Source organism: Sarcophilus harrisii, chromosome 1 (assembly GCF_902635505.1).
Source record: "Sarcophilus harrisii chromosome 1, mSarHar1.11, whole genome shotgun sequence".
NCBI lineage: Eukaryota > Metazoa > Chordata > Mammalia > Dasyuromorphia > Dasyuridae > Sarcophilus > Sarcophilus harrisii.
In genome coordinates, this window is record NC_045426.1 from 379,414,233 (window position 1) to 379,430,428 (window position 16,196).

Genomic DNA, 16,196 nt, shown 5'->3' on the forward strand with positions numbered 1-16,196 from the left:
TGAGAAGATAGTAGAGTCTAGTAAAGGTTTTTTAAGAATGAGAGATACTTTGGGCATGTTTGAGGGCAGTAAGAAAGGAACCAGTTAGTTTTTAGGGAGACATTCAAGAGAATTCATTTGGGATGACTGAGTATGCAATCTTCTGAACAGGAAGGGATGGAATGAGATTAAGTGTACATATAACAGAGGGGCTTGGTTTTGGTAAAGAAAAGGGCCAACCCATTATCAAAGACTGGGAAAAGAATAGGCCAAAAGATCTTGAGATGAAGAGAAAGGGGACAATGGGAACTCATGGTGAAGGACTTTAAAGCGATATAACAAGACATACCCGAAAAGAGAGATGGTCACATGGAGGTGAGTGAGGGAGAAAAGACAGCAAGCTTGAATGCTGGAGTGTCTGGAATAAAGTGGTCCTTAGCAGATGCTTGCTGAAGGTTTAGGCAGTCTTAATTTCTTTTTTTTCCCCATAAATATTTATATATTACTTTGTCAATATTATCTCTTTGCTCTTTCTTTTTTTTTATTAAAGCTTTTTTTTTTTTAATTATAGCTTTTTATCGACAGAACATATGCATGGATCATTTTTCAACACTGATCCTTGCAAACACTTCTGTTCCAATTTTTCCCTTCCTTCCTTCCGCCTCCTCTCCTAGATGGCAGGCAACATGTAAAACATGTTAAAGTATATCTTAAATACAATATATGTGTACATATTTATATAGTTCTCTTGTTGCACAAGAAAAATCAGATCCAGATAACCTGGAAAGAAAAACAAAAATGCAAGCAGTCCACACTCGTTTCCCAGTGTTCTTTCACTGGGTATAGCTGGTTCTGTTTATCACTGATCAATTGGAACTGAATTGGATCTTCTCATTGCCAAAGGTAGCCACTTCCATCAGAATTGATCCTCATATAGTATTGTTGTTGAAGTGTATAATGATCTCCTGGTCCTGCTCATTTCACTCAGCATCAGTTCATATAAGTCTTTCCAAGCCTCTCTGTATTCATCCTGCTGGTCATTTCTTACAGAACAATAATATATTCCATAACATTGATATACCACAATTTATTCAGCCATTCTCCAATTGATGGGCATCCATTCAATTTCCAGTTTCTAGCCACTATGAAAAGGGCTGCCACAAACATTTTTGCGCATACAGATCCCTTTCCCTTCTTTAATACCTCTTTGGGATATTAGCTCAATAGTAACACTTAGGTAGTCTTTCAATGGAGGATTTATAAAAAGATAACAAGAAAGGCAAAAGATGAGAACACAAATGGATGGGGATTTCTACTAGTAAAACAATGAGATGTTGGGATTCCTTTAAATTTTACTATTACTAACAATTACAAGTTACATTATATATTTCAAGATTTAAAATGCCCTTTCTTATCAATCAAAATGTTTTATGTAGTCAATAGATTAGGATTTTGAGTCAGTTCCTTTATTGCCCAGGGATAAAGTTAATTCTAATAGGAAGAGACTTGTCTGAGGCACACTGTCAAAATGTCTGGAGAAAGGCAGAAGTAGTCTTGGCAGAAGGGTAAGCTTTAACTCATATATCCCTCCCTTCTAAAGGTCTAGTGTAGATGGTGTTTCTGGCTCTTCTTGATATCCTAGAATGGCATATTCTGAGTCCTGAAAAGAAGGAAAACCCACAAAGTATACTCTCCAGAACCATTTTATTTATTCAATGCACACCATTCAAAACAAAAAGCAATCCCATTGCTTGAGAATATGTTTTATTTTCTGTAAATAATTCAAAATGAATACAAAACCCAGAAAGTTTTTAAGCTGTCAGAATTTAGGAAGGATATATTCTTCATGTATTCTAAGAAACAGAATAAACAAACAAATAAATAAATGAAAAACCTTCTCGGTTATTTCTAAACTGCTTTCTATGGTATTCTGTTTTATGAAACATCTTATGATGTTTCAAGTGAGGGTATCTTTCCCCTTGTTTTACCTTGATCCCTACCTCTCCTCCCATATAGCCCAGATCTAATGAAAGTAGGGGTGATTGAAAGCCTCACAAGGCAAGGTGTCCTCCCTTCCCTTCCCTTCCCTTTACTTCTCTCTCTTCTTCCCCTCATCCCCAGGTTATATAAAAACCCCATGAGGTGGCTGGGCTGGAAGAATGCAAAAACTACTTAGACTGGAAGTTAGCAACTCAAAAGGCAGCTAGGTGACACAGTGCTTTGGGTGCTAGGCCTGGAGTCAGAAAGATTCAGCTTTATGAGTTCAAATCTGGCCAAAGACACTAGTTGTGTGACCCCAAGCATGTCACTTAAGCCTGTTTGCCTCAATTTCCTCATCTGTAAAATGAACCAGAGAAGAAAATAACAAACCACTTTTAGACCTTTGCCAAGAAAACCTCAAATGGGGCCATGAAGAACAAAAAATGTATAGCAACTCTAGGCCTCCAGTGAGATAGAGGAACATCAGAACTTACTATGTGTCCTGTCGCTGCATTGTCTTAAGGACAATGGTTCTCTGGGCCTTTCCATTTGGCCCTGTAGCTGAACTCTCTTATATGGGTTGTCTCCTCCAGAGTTTAGCACAATGCTTGCCATCTACTGATAGATATTTGTTCATTCATGCATGTGTTTTGCTTGCAGGAAGATATATATCACTGTGGGAGAGAGGGTAAGAACTTGCTTCAGTCTTCCTTACTTTTTCTTCGGAGTTTTCTCTCACTCTTCCTTCTTAACTTTCCTATACTCTTATCTTTACCCCACACAAAAAAAGATATAGTATTTATCCACTTCTGTGTCTGCTACAAAACAATAAGCCAACAAAGTAAACAAGTCAAGAATTAAATCTCTCTACTAGGGCTAACCATACAGTCTAATTTATTTAAACATCAGTCCTCCTTAGATTGTTCACAAATTAATTTGATCCATGTCCATAAAGGCAACTTTTAAACTCAGTAAAGTTAAGTCTATAGAACAATCTCACTGAAAGATTTAACAATCTAATCAATGAAAGCCTCAATTCTAAAAAATACAAATACTCAAACTGTATACATTTTAAAAGTGGTAAATTTGAATCAGCTACAATGTATAAATTCCAGCATCACTCAAGGTGCCATCAAGTCTACTCTGTTCAGTATCTATAAAGGATCACTTATATTCTCTACTAACATACATTATGACTGCTATATTAAGCAGAAGAGTGACAGGGTTTTAGAATATTTTGGGAACATTAATTTACAGCATATAGCTTTAAAAAGAGAGGGATTTAGAGTCAAGGGGTTGGGGTTTAGTTGTCTGACAACAATCATAAGATTTGGAGCACTTTGCAAAATTATAGTAATTTTAGATGAAATACCTGAAATACATGAAGCAACTATAAGGCCAAGGAACAGGATCAGAGGATGATTCATGACTTATGAAGAAAAGATGGTCTGAATAGTAGGTGAAAGAGATCTGACATTCAAATAATATTCACAACCTGCTCAAGCACTCAGGACAAATTGTCTTAAAATATTGATTGCTGAATGAGAAGCCATCAAAATATTCCAGAATGAAAATTTTGAAGATGCTTCATGACCTGAGATCTACTATACCAATTCTCTTTAGAAAGCAATCAGTGATGCTACCCTGAAATACTCTGAAATTTTGGCAGGATGAGACAAATCTTCAAGCAGATAAAAACAGGAGGCATCAAGAATTAATGAAAATATTACTGAAATGTATATGGTACAAGGCAATTCAAGCCATGGCTTGATGTTCTTATTACAGAGACTTAAAATGCCAAAGAAATACCAAATGTTTTCAGGGATGCTGTTAATGTTACATTTTTTTTAAATAAAGGAAACATATCCAGTTGAAGAAATTATAATAGTCTTGCCTTGTTGTCCATTATTGTAGGAAAGATCTCTCTACAAGTTATCATGAACCACTTCCTTTTTCCTGCCAAAAGTTCTTTTTAGTTCTTTTTGGAATGCTGGTGAATAGAGGTTTGCCACCATTTAGAAGGGTATGATCAGCAAATTTACAGTGATCATTCATCAGTTTCAAAAATTCAGAATGATGGTGAAAATCTAGAGTATAATTTCCTAAATTTTGCCATTCCAAATTTCTTGGAATGCTATAGTGTACCACAAGGAGGTAAAATGAGAGGAGAGTTAAGAAAAGCTGCCACTTAACTCATGAAGTTTCCAGATGTACCAGGTGCCCTTGTAGAGGAAGGAAAGGGTCACACCAGTCTAAAAAAATTGGAATATTTTCAGTTATCTTCACAAAAGGTTGACAATGAGGAAGAAATCTAACATCAACTAAAATTTGCAGGTGCAGTGTTTAGTCACCTGAGAAAACAGATGTCTGAAGAGCATGTTAAATCCCAAGATAAACTTTATTATCCAGCAGATGGTTATAGGTTCTATCTTTCTATATTTAGGAAAAATGAAGACAACCACCTTCAAATGCTGAAGAATTAACATCAATACTGTTTGTAGAATGTCTGTTTTTGAACTCCAGCTCTGTCATTTACTTCTATTTTTATGTAATTATGGCCAAGACACTTCACCATTCTGAAACTCGGTTTTTTCAGCTATAAAATGATGAGGCTGGCCTAGGTGATTTTTGAAAATATCTTCCAAAAGATCTAAAAGCTATGATATTCTGAAACTGTTTTGTCAAAGACATACAACATTTAAACTGCTCTAGGGATAAAGAAATGCAACAATGTTAACTTGTGTAAGACTATTGGCAAGGTCTTTTGTAATGAAATGATTCTATTCTAAGGATCTGATCAGTTTGAAATCCAGTGACCAAGGCAACAGGGAACCTCTAAATTGATGTTTCTGAAATTAATTCAGGCTATTCTCTGGAAGATAAAAAAAAACTGAAGCTGAAGCTTAAATACTTTGTCCACACAATGAGAAGACAGGACTCACCGGAAAAGACTTTGATGTTGGGAAAGATTGAAGACAAAAAGATAAAGGGTCTGGTAGAGATAAAGGGTGGCTAGATAGTGTCATGGAAGCAGTGAACATGGACATGGACAGACATTGGGAGATAAGGGGAGACAGAAGGGACCACGGATTCATGAAGAGTAACACATAACTGAACAACAACAATCAAAGAGGTCAAACCCATAGAGAAAATACAAATGGAAGACACAATACTCCTTTAATTCAGGATTTCTAAGGAAATAAGATATTCAATATGACCTATAACAAAAACTTAAATATTGAAACCAATAAAACACAAAAATTTTTCATTTTCTATTAACTTGAGTTCTTTGAAAGGGTTTTTAAGAAATAAAAGAATGAAGCTGCAATGACTTTCTGACTGGTGAATACAAGGGGTTGCAAGGAATGTGTATTTTCTTTTTTTTTAATTTTTGGTTTGGACATCAATTTACAAAAATATAATATTTTATTTTGTTTTGTTTTGTTTTTTTAAAATAAGTTTTCATTTTTAAAAATACATGCAGAGAAGAACTGGAAAAGGAGTGGATGCCCATCAGTTGGGGAATGACTGAACAAGCTGTGGTACATAAAGGTAATGGAATATTATTGTTTTATAAAAAATGATGAACAAGCTGATTATAGAAAGACCTGGAAAGATTTACATGAACTGATGATGAGTGAAACAAGCACAATCAGGAATACATTGTAAACAATAACAACAAGAATATGCAATGATCAACTATGAAAGGCTTGGTTCTTCTCAGTAGTTCAGTGATCCAAAGAAGTCCCAATAGATTTTAGACAGAAAATGCCATCTATAATCAGAGAAAAAACTAAGGAGACTGAATGAAAATCAACACATGTTACGTTCACTTCTTTTTCCTGTTTTTTTCTTTTTTAATCTCTCCCATGATTTTTCCTGTTTGGTCTGATTTTTCTTTCCCAACATAATTCATAAAACAATGTGTATGAAAAATAAATCAAAAAATTAAAACATGCAAAGATAGTTTTCAACATTCACCCTTACAAAACCTTGTGTTCCAATTTTTTTCTCCCTTCCTTCCCTACTCCCCAAACAGCAAGTAATCCAAAATAGGTTAAACATGTACAATTCTTTTAAACATTTCCACATTTATCATGCTGTACAAGAAAAAATCAGATCAAAAGGGGGAAAAATGAGAAAGAAAAAAACTAACTAGCAAACAACAACAAAGGTGAAAATATTATGTTTTATACTTCACATTTAGCCCCCCATAGATAGTCCTTTCTCTGGATGCAGATGACTCTCTCAATCACAAGTCTATTGGAATTGGCTTGAATCACCTCATTATTGAAAGAAGCTAAGTTCATCACAGTGGATCATCACATAATCTTGTTGTTGCTGTGTACAATGTTCTCTTAGTTCTATTCACTTCACTCAGCATCAGTTCATGTAAGTCTCTCCAGGTCTCTCTGAAATCATCAAGCTAATTGTTTCTTATAGAACCATAATATTCCTTAACATTCATATACCATAATTTATTCAGCCATTCTCTAACTGATAGGCACCAAATCAGTTTCTAGTTCTTTGCCACTATAAAAAAGGTCTGCTACAAACGTTTTTAGAGTGTGCATTTTCTTAAGCATATCCTTACATGTTGTTATTATTTGTCCTTCGTTCTTGAAAAGTACTATGAGATCAGGGAGGTGATGACATAACAGGCAAGTGAATTGGATTTAAGTGATGGAGAGCTATGCAAGATCACTTGCTTTACTTTGCCCTCAAGAGCCATCTGGGTCCAGTGGTCTGATATACTGAGGTGGCCCTGAGACTTTGGACTTTTTAAACTAAGGTCTTCAAAAGGTCTTAGTTCAACTGAGGCAGTACCCATTCAGTGATTAAGACTAGACAGCAATTCGGGGTGAAAAAAATCTCCTCTTTCACTTAGTCCCCCCCCCCACTAAAATCTAAAATATAAATAAAAGATCTGAAAGGGGAAAACCCTCAGGATTTCTGGCCAAAGCAGAAATGATTCTCTTTACATTCAATTTGAGTCAATAAGGGCCCAAACAATAACTAAATGGGAATTGGTCTAAGATCTATTGGTGACCAATGAGAATCAGATTGGTTTTGGTTTAAGGTATGGTCCTTAAGAAAGAAATTTAGTCAATGAACCCTAAGATATCTTGGGAGAGTTCAGAGGCGCATGCATTGCTTCTGTGGTGAGACTAACTCTTCAGGGTCTCCAAAAAAGGGAAGGGAACTGATCTGCATCAGTTACTAGAGTTCATATTATATCCTCATTGTTTATCATCTTATTTCTTTCTATTTTCTTTACTTATTCACAAACATCTTACCAACTCATGTGCACAAAAGAAATAGATAAATATATTAATGGTTCCTAACAGTAGGAATTAAAATATTGGCTTAACATCAGAGCTTAAGTAAAAGCAAGATCTTTTCATTAGACACAGAAATTATATTCAGACAACTGTTCTTGGTGAAGAGCATCTCTGCTGGTAATATACCCTTAATCATCATTTTGACAAGATGTTGGTCTCTGTAACTAACTTAGGGTTAGAAACTGAACCCAGAATTTTTGACTCCAAGTCTCAAACTTTTTTTTTCCTATATACTATAGCCTAACTGCCTCCAAATATCATAAAAGTCTGTCACGATAGTGTTAAGAAACATTCAATAGTATCTTTCTATAGAACTAAATTCTAATTCTTTAAGTATTCATTACTCTACATTTTGGCCTCAATCCATCTCTTTAACATTATTTCTCACGGTACCCCAATGTAAAGAAATTTCTTCTCTACCATGAGTAATCTAATCACTGTCCTTCAAATAAACTTTGCCCATTTTCACCAGCATATACTTAACCTCAAATGCCTTTTCCTTCCCTCTTGACATATTAGAATAATGCTCCTCTCTCAAGACTCACTCTTCCAGGAAGTCTTCTCAGGACATTGGCAGAGTTCTCTTTCCTGCAATGACAGAGCTTCTCTATGGCATTGCTCAGACACTAAATCATATACAAATTTGATGACTACCTTTTAAGGTACATGTTATTAAAGGGATAGTTGATGAACTACTAGAAAAGGAAGCAACAATTACAAAAAGCCAAAACAACTTACTCAAGAACAGATCATAACAGACTTTTCTTATTTCCTTTTTTTGAGAAGGTTACTAAATTTATAGGTTAAGGGAATGGTACTGATACAATTTACAAGATTTTGAAAAGCACCTGATACTATTATTACAATATTCCTTTGAATATATTCATACTATTCAATTAATAAGCATTTATTTGGCATATCATATACCAGGAACCAGGTTAGGTGCTATAATAATTCTTAATATTTATTAAATACTTAGTAAATACCAGGCTCTGTGCTAAATGTTGGTGCTATAAAGGAAAGGTAAAAATAGCCTTGACTTTCAAAGAAGATGCATTCTAATATATTCTACACTAACCTCTTGTCTCTTTATCTTCTTGTTGATTTTGTCTCTCAAAACCTAGCCTTGTATCATTTCCACCATCCACTGCCTTCACTTCTGTTTATGTGTGGCTGAACAAAACTGGAGAAATTCAAGAAAGTATGCTAACTGGATACACTAAAAATTTATAATACATGATTATATCTGGGTCCTCACTGTAGCATGGAAGTCCTTTTATATTTCCCTAAGCATTTCATTCCCAATGAAATGAATACCTTTTCTGAGTCATTTCATCCTTCTCCAAACTTCCTATTGCTCCCCCCTCTATATTTCTCTCATCTGAGAATTTTGCTTCATATTTCACTGGAAAAATTGAGGGCATTCTCTAAGAGCTCCCTCTCCTCCTCTCCTCCTTATTTCACAGCACTCACCTGCCTTCTCCCACAAATTTTTTACCTTGTCTCACATGAAGAGGTAGCCTTTATCCTTACTAAGGCTAATCTCCTTACACAGTGGACATTTGTCTATCAAACATGGATTTGTTATATGTATTTTTTCAAGATGAAAAGTCATGTATCTCCCTAATTCAGATTGACCATTTCCCAAGAGAATAAAATTATGAGTATTTGCTTTGACTGGTGCTACTTATTAAAAAATGCACTGACTTCTGTATTCAGGATCTAACCAAAATCAGGCATCATGTCTAAAGGAAATACATGACTAAAGAAAAGAAGTGGATTAGTAGAAAAATCATTGAAATAAGTGTTTCTCTACTTTGTGCTCTGTTTCTCTGTCTGTTGTCTGTCAGAAAAACTATTTGTGCTTAGAAACACTTTGTAGGGGAAACTATGAGTCTTATTTCTTCCAGGCTTAACATTTCCCTCCTTCAAAACAAAACAAACAATAGGGAGTCATAAAATAATAAACAGGGAGTCATAATAGAAGATTTAAATACTGAAAAATATTCAAAAATTGGAAAGAGGTGCTATTGATATAATTTTGATATAATACAATAAAATAATAATGGTATTAAATTAGTATATTAAATATTCTGAAATATGATAATAGCATTAAAGAAAAACAATCATGCAGATTATTTGTACTTAAACTTTAATAGCCTTAATTACTTTTAAAAGTTATTTGAAAAGAATGATTTACATACTGATCTCTATGAAATAAATGATAAAAACTATTTAAATGATGCCTGTGATGTGCTTTGAGCTCTCCAAAGGAGGGTGCTCTAAGATAGGTTATAGAATTGGGGCTTTTATGCCATTGGTTGGCAACATGGGGAAGTGGAAAGAGCACTGGAGAATCTGGGTCTATATTCTTCTATATTACTTTGTGCTTCATTTTCCTCATCTATAAAATAAGAGTTGGACTAGATCATTTCAAAGGTCTTTTTCAGCTTTATTTGTGACTAAAGAAGAAGGTACAGCATTTTTACTTTACTTCCAATAACACATTTTCTGAAGTTCTTATACATTCCTTTAATCTTCACTTAATTCCTGCAATTAAGTTTTGATTCAAAAAGAAAAGTTTTAATAAGCCCCATTTTACTGGTTAGGAATAAGTAAAGAATCATTTTGGAGGCAGATGAAAATGGCAGCTTATTTTTCAATAGGCAAGATTCTAGGAAGCTATCTTGAAAAACAGAATTTTTACTTCAAAGCTTAGAAGCAAATACCAACAGATTTTTTTCAAATAAAGAGACTTTATAATACTGACTGTAATTGATTAGGGCCATTAACTGATTCTCTTTTAAGAAACAATATTCTAATTTTCAAAACTATCAAAAAATCTAAAAGTAACCAAAAAACATTAAGGGTAAGACTAGAAATTTCAATTGAATAAACATTTATTAAGAACCATGCATTATTAGCATTTAGTAAATATAATGCTACATGTTAGGATTAGAAACTACAACAAAAGGGTCTCTGGCCTCAAAGAGCTTAATTTTAATTGTGATTTTATTTTTCTTGAGTCCTTTTTTATTTTTTCCAGCCAATCTGAGGACACCTGCTTTTAAGCTTTTAAATTGAATCTAAGTGATAAACAAAATGCAGGAATCTGGAAAGTTTCTATCCTAGATCCCAAATATCTTCTCAGGTAAATATATTCAGCCTATCAGCATAGAATATCAGAAAGAAATTTCCCTTGGAATCAGAAAACCTGAGCTTGAATCTTAACTGCAACTTACTAGCTGCGTTAAAGTAGGTAAATTAATTTCTCTGAGCTCTTCATAAGAAAAATGATTAATACACAATAATTCTGTCTACTTCATAACAGATTTGTTGCATGGCATCTGAAATGCTTGAAAGACTATAAAATACTATATAAATTATATGATCATAATTATCATAAACAATACTAATTATTGACAATGATTATTGTCAATTATTTATTGATTATTTATTTAATTTATGATTATTATTTAAACTATGATTATTATTATCTGCAAATTTTCTACTTGATTTCTGAATTCTTAATGAATAGTCAAAAAAACTTCAGGCTGTTTAGATAGCAGAACTTCTCAAATAGAATATTTTTGCCTCAGATATTACGTATTTATGTTATTTTTAGGATAGTAAATTAGCATGATTTCCCACCCGTCTACTTTCCAAATTGTCAGAAATATATCTATGTGAGAAACCAGACATTGCCCAGAGTGCATATACATTCCAGCCTTGGTTTGTACTCTAACAGAGTATTAACAGAAACTGATGCAAAAACACTCACACAGTCATATGTCTAGCACTTTTAAGATTATGCCATCACAACTTGTGCTGGAGGCATACTGAATTTTCATATTAAATTCATTAAAATAAAAGTAAAGTCAAACATCTTAAAACAATAGGAATTTAGGTGTGAGAAGAATCCTGTACCCTATCTTCTTGGCAATGGTCAGGAATAGTTATAGGTTATATGCCTATGAAACTTCCTATTACTCATTTTACAACTCCTGGTATCCTAAATTCAAGTTATGAAGGATCTAATAATCCACTTTCAAGAAACTAATTATGTATTATAATCAGTCCCCATTTGTATGTGTGTTTGTGTGTATGTGTGTGACTGTAGCATATAAAACTTAGCAAGGGATATATTTAAGCAACAAAAAAGCAATTTTTCAAAACCATTTCAGCTTACAGTGAACATAGTTTGAATGCCCCCCAAAAGATCCAAACAGCTTTTGGGATATTTTGTTTTGTGTTTCTTCCCAACTCTAAGGGAAAAAAATCCCTATGAACTAATAAATTCCTTTAAAGCATAGCAAAAACAAAACAATAAACCATAACCTCAAAGGATGTCATGAAGAATTCACCTTCCTGCAAAAAGCAATAGGTAGAAAAGTTGACAGTACTTCTCAGAAAGAAATCCCCTATGCTGGCAAAATTTCACAAGCAGAAATGCACCAATATATAGTTACAAGAATAGTTTAGTAAGAATACTAAACTTTCTTCCCTTACTCCTCACAAAAGAGAACAATCGACTTCCCAGAAAAAGGACAAGAAAAAAAGTTAGACGTGGAGTTCAGGAAAGAGAGAACTTTTGCTCTAAAGATTTAGTCATTTGAGTCTAATGGCTATAGACCTGATGTTCAACTTTATCAGTTTGGAACAATAATCAACTTCTTATCAAAAGACTGAGTGATAGAAACCCTACCAATTGCTTCAAAAACTGACAACATTTCTATTACATTGAACAATCTCAGAAGATATTTAACCTAATTTTAATATAAAATCCTGTCAGTTCTACATAGCTGAACAGAAAAAGTCACTATTACATAAAAAATATGTAACTGTAGTAGATCTTTTTTTCTCTGAATCAAATCTGAAATAAAAGACTATCAAAAAACCTTGACGATCCAATGCTAGATTAATGCAAATATCTGCCTGTTTGCAAGTGTACTTTTTGATTAAACTAGCATACATCAAGTACAATTAGAAAGGTTATTTATAACTAAGAAATACATAATTCTGCATCTTAATGAGGATGACAATTACAGCTGACAGTTGCTAATTAACATTACTTCTTCTTCTTCTTCTTCTTTTTTTTTTTTTTTGGGTAAGAGTCAGATATTCCCAGTGTGATTGATCTTCATTGTTTTTAATGAACACATTAACTCTGGCAGGCACAAAAGGGTTAACAATAGCTTGTGAGCTGGATGAGACCTTTCCCCCTACCTCTGAAGCAAGGCAAAGTTCCTGCTCCAGCTCTATCTTTTATAGTTTTGGGTTAGAACTGGAGGTTCAAGGGCCCTGTGATGCTCTGTAGTAGAGACTACAAGATTAAATGGAATCTGGTCACCCAAGAATGAATGAACTTTGACTCTATCTCACAGGATGGACAACGTACAAAAAACTGATTTCTTTAACTTTCTATCAAGAGCCAAATCTCAGGGCTCTAATCTCAACCACCCACCTGGTGTTCAGATTGACAGAGAGAAAAGACCCCTCCCCCCAGTCCTTCTCCAGCTGAAATGGAATGTTGCCTGTCCCAGCAAAGTGGAAATAAATGTCTTCACACAGTTCAGCTCTTCCACCCTTCTGTGCAGAGATGACCACTGTGCTTACTGTCTGGGAAAATTCAGAGGTGTCTGAATGGAGCACTGCAGCTCTCATCCAGGAACACCATAATACCCTCCTTACTGGTGCTGTAAATTTCACATTTATTTTGTAAGCATGAGATAGATGGGATATTTCTACATACAAAGGTGCCCAACTAAAATCAAAATAAGTGATATTAATGTCCTATGGTCAGTATTATTGAACCTCGAAAGCAATAAACTTTATGAGTCGATAAATATTACATTTGCAACATAGTTAACATTCCTCTACTGTCTCTGGCACTTATTACACATTGTAACCGCAAGTCTACAATACATTATTCATATTTGGGGTGTCACCGAGTGATGGATTGCTGTAAGAGAGGCTGTCCTTTAAATAAATCAACAAATAAAAATGCAAATGTTAACATTTTCAGCCACAACTTTTTCCATCTTGAATGGGGAATGAAAATTTCACATTATATCGACAGCCAGCAGAGAGAACAATTAACAGCCTACACGGTGAATAAGAGAGATTAATTTGCCAACGTCTGGTTTTATCACCTGCATATGGAACTATATTGGACTTTTCTGGCCGTTAGCTCTCTTCAGGGAAAAAAGGAAAACTTGTCTCCTATCAGCTTCCTCTCCACCCCCACTCTTTTTTTCAAGTCTTAAAAATGCTTGGAATTTAGGTGTGGATGGGGGAAGCGCCTATATTTTTCCTCTCCTTTGAAGCTTAAAATGTTTCTTGGGATAAAAAATAAAAAACCTCTCATTCCTTCCCCTCCCCCCCATTAAGAGTTTGTGAGTAACTAAAAAGTTCTATATAAAAATCATGTACTTTGCATTCTCCATGCTTGGAAATGAAAATAACTAAAAAACATCTGATACTGAGACCTGGAAAACATCTACTTGCGTCTTCTCAGTAACTGATTTTCATAGCTTTGGATCTTTTTTCAACTCTGCATTTTGTATAATGGATCCATAACATGCCAATGTGCACTTCTAAGGAGAAAATTTGGTATGCTATATACATCACTTTATTTAGTCAGATACTCATTTCTTAAGAATAATCTGTGTTTTTATATTTGATATGAACTGTTAAGGACTAACAGATCTAGAAACCTGCTTTTTAAAGCCCATGATAAACACAAATTTATAAATAGTTTTAACATAGATTTATAAAAGTCTGCAGGACTGATATGGTATAATCAGTATGTATAGGGTGTATTCTGCAAAATCTAAATGACAAGAACAATTAGTCTTCTTTTTCAGGTTAGAAAGGTAACCATCAAAAACAATGTTAAAGGTTTGATTTACATCTGCAAAAGCAAGAAAATTTGGTGTAAAGACTAAAAATCCAGATTTCTCTTTTATTTTTTTCCCTTCCAAATGAGCTCAATCCCTTAAGAAGAGATGGGATGAATCTTCCTGGAACTCAAATGTTAGTTAAGAGGTGGGATATTTTAAAACATATGTCTTACAATATTTTAGACTAATGTGAATTTAATTCAAAACTAGCAAAGTCAAGAGTATGAATCTGTTAATGATAATAAGTTACAAAAGTATAGGCAGTGACTACATTATACACAGTCAATTATGAAGGCTTGAACTTCAGGGACTTTCTTTCTGTGGTCTAACATTCCTATAAGCACTTTGAAACACCTTTCTAGAGGTGGTTAAAATGTCACAATTCTTGCACCCAATGGAATAGATTAAAAATATTTCTTAAAAATCATAAAGTCTGTAATCAATAAGCAGTATGTGCTCATTTTATAAGGTTAAAAGATAATAACTGGTTTAAATTTTTTTTTAGAATTTAAAAAAATGCTTATAATCCACACTTGTTTGAGGAGATGTAATGATTATAAATGTTCAGAACCACAAACATCCTCAAGTAAACATAAACTAAGCCCCTTTGTGGCTGATATTTATCTCAGCATTAAATAGATACTGAAAGGTGATATCTTAAAAGATATTTTACTTTATATAACAAGTTTCTGTCTCAAGAAATATGGTTGATTAAGTGATTAACCCCTCAAAGGTCTTTGGTATCACTAACATGCTGACAGTCCCTTAACTGCTGTACAAAAGCTGCTATAATTCTCAATATTGATTAATTTAGTTAGTTAAACTTGCAGTCTAAGCTTATAAGCATTCAATGATAAATTGGGAAGGACCTGCTACCCAAGCAGGTTTTCTGATGAAGGATAGGATCAGCTTTAGGTCTCTAAAGAAAGCTTTGTCCATTTACCATTGTCAATTAAAGAAGCCCATGAGTAAGGAAAAGCATACCAAGATTATTTAACCTGGTCAAATTCACATGTGTTTCAATAAGAGTCTTTCATTGGGTAGAGATGTTTCTAGATGCATTATGAGGTATGAGAATTTTATATTCCTTACATAATAAATAAACTTCTGAAATGCTGTTGCCAGCTAATCACTTTTTTCTTTTTTTTATTTTGAAAAAAATTTCTTTACAACATTATTCCTTGCACTCACTTCTGTTCTGACTTTTCCCCTCCCTCCCTCCCTCCACCCCTTCCCCCAGATGGCAAGCAGTCCTATACATGTTAAATATGGCACAGTATATCCTAGATACAATATATGTGTGCAGAACCAAACAGTTCTCTTGTTGCACAGGAAGACTTGGATTCAGAAGGTAATAATAACCCGGGTAGAAAAACAAAAATGCAAACAATTTACATTCATTTCCCAGGGTTCCTTTTTTGGGTGTAGCTGCTTCTGTCTATCATTGATCAATTGAAACTGAGTTAGATCTTCTCTTTGTCAAAGAAATCCACTTCTGTCAGAATACATCAGCTAATCACTTTTATTTTTACAGATTCCCTTTTGATAATATAATTTGCGTCACTGTTTATAAATAACTACTTAGGAGCCTCCAGTGATAAAATTTCAGCCTCCACAGTGGTATCTGCAGATGTAGCTATTTTAAATGAGACTAATGTTGTTCTTTTAATGGAGTGTTTGGTTTTTAAATGTTGTTTTGTTGTTGCAATGAAGAATTGTGAAAATTAGGGAACTAGGTAGGAAAAATCTCCTTCAAAAGATAAATTTTGCATCTCTAGAGGCACATATAGAAATGCATCCTAATTATCAATGGCCTCACTGATTATATGCTATATATTTCTATATAAGATAAAAAAAGGCACTAGCCTCCTATGGGAATGAGAGAGACCCATCTAAATGTTCACTTGGCTCATGATATGTACTAGTGAGAAGGTCAAGGAAGGGACTTTCAAGCTTTGTCAAGAGCTCTTTTCCATTTAATTCACTCCCAGCA

At 34.1% G+C, this 16,196-nt stretch overlaps 1 protein-coding gene across 2 annotated transcripts in view; it reads right to left on the minus strand.

Annotated features, from left to right (window-relative positions):
- The window catches only part of KIAA1328 (KIAA1328 ortholog), a 562,551-nt gene that overhangs the window by 40,165 nt on the left and 506,190 nt on the right, over window positions 1-16,196 (minus strand). The gene's annotated exons all lie outside the window — the stretch shown is intronic.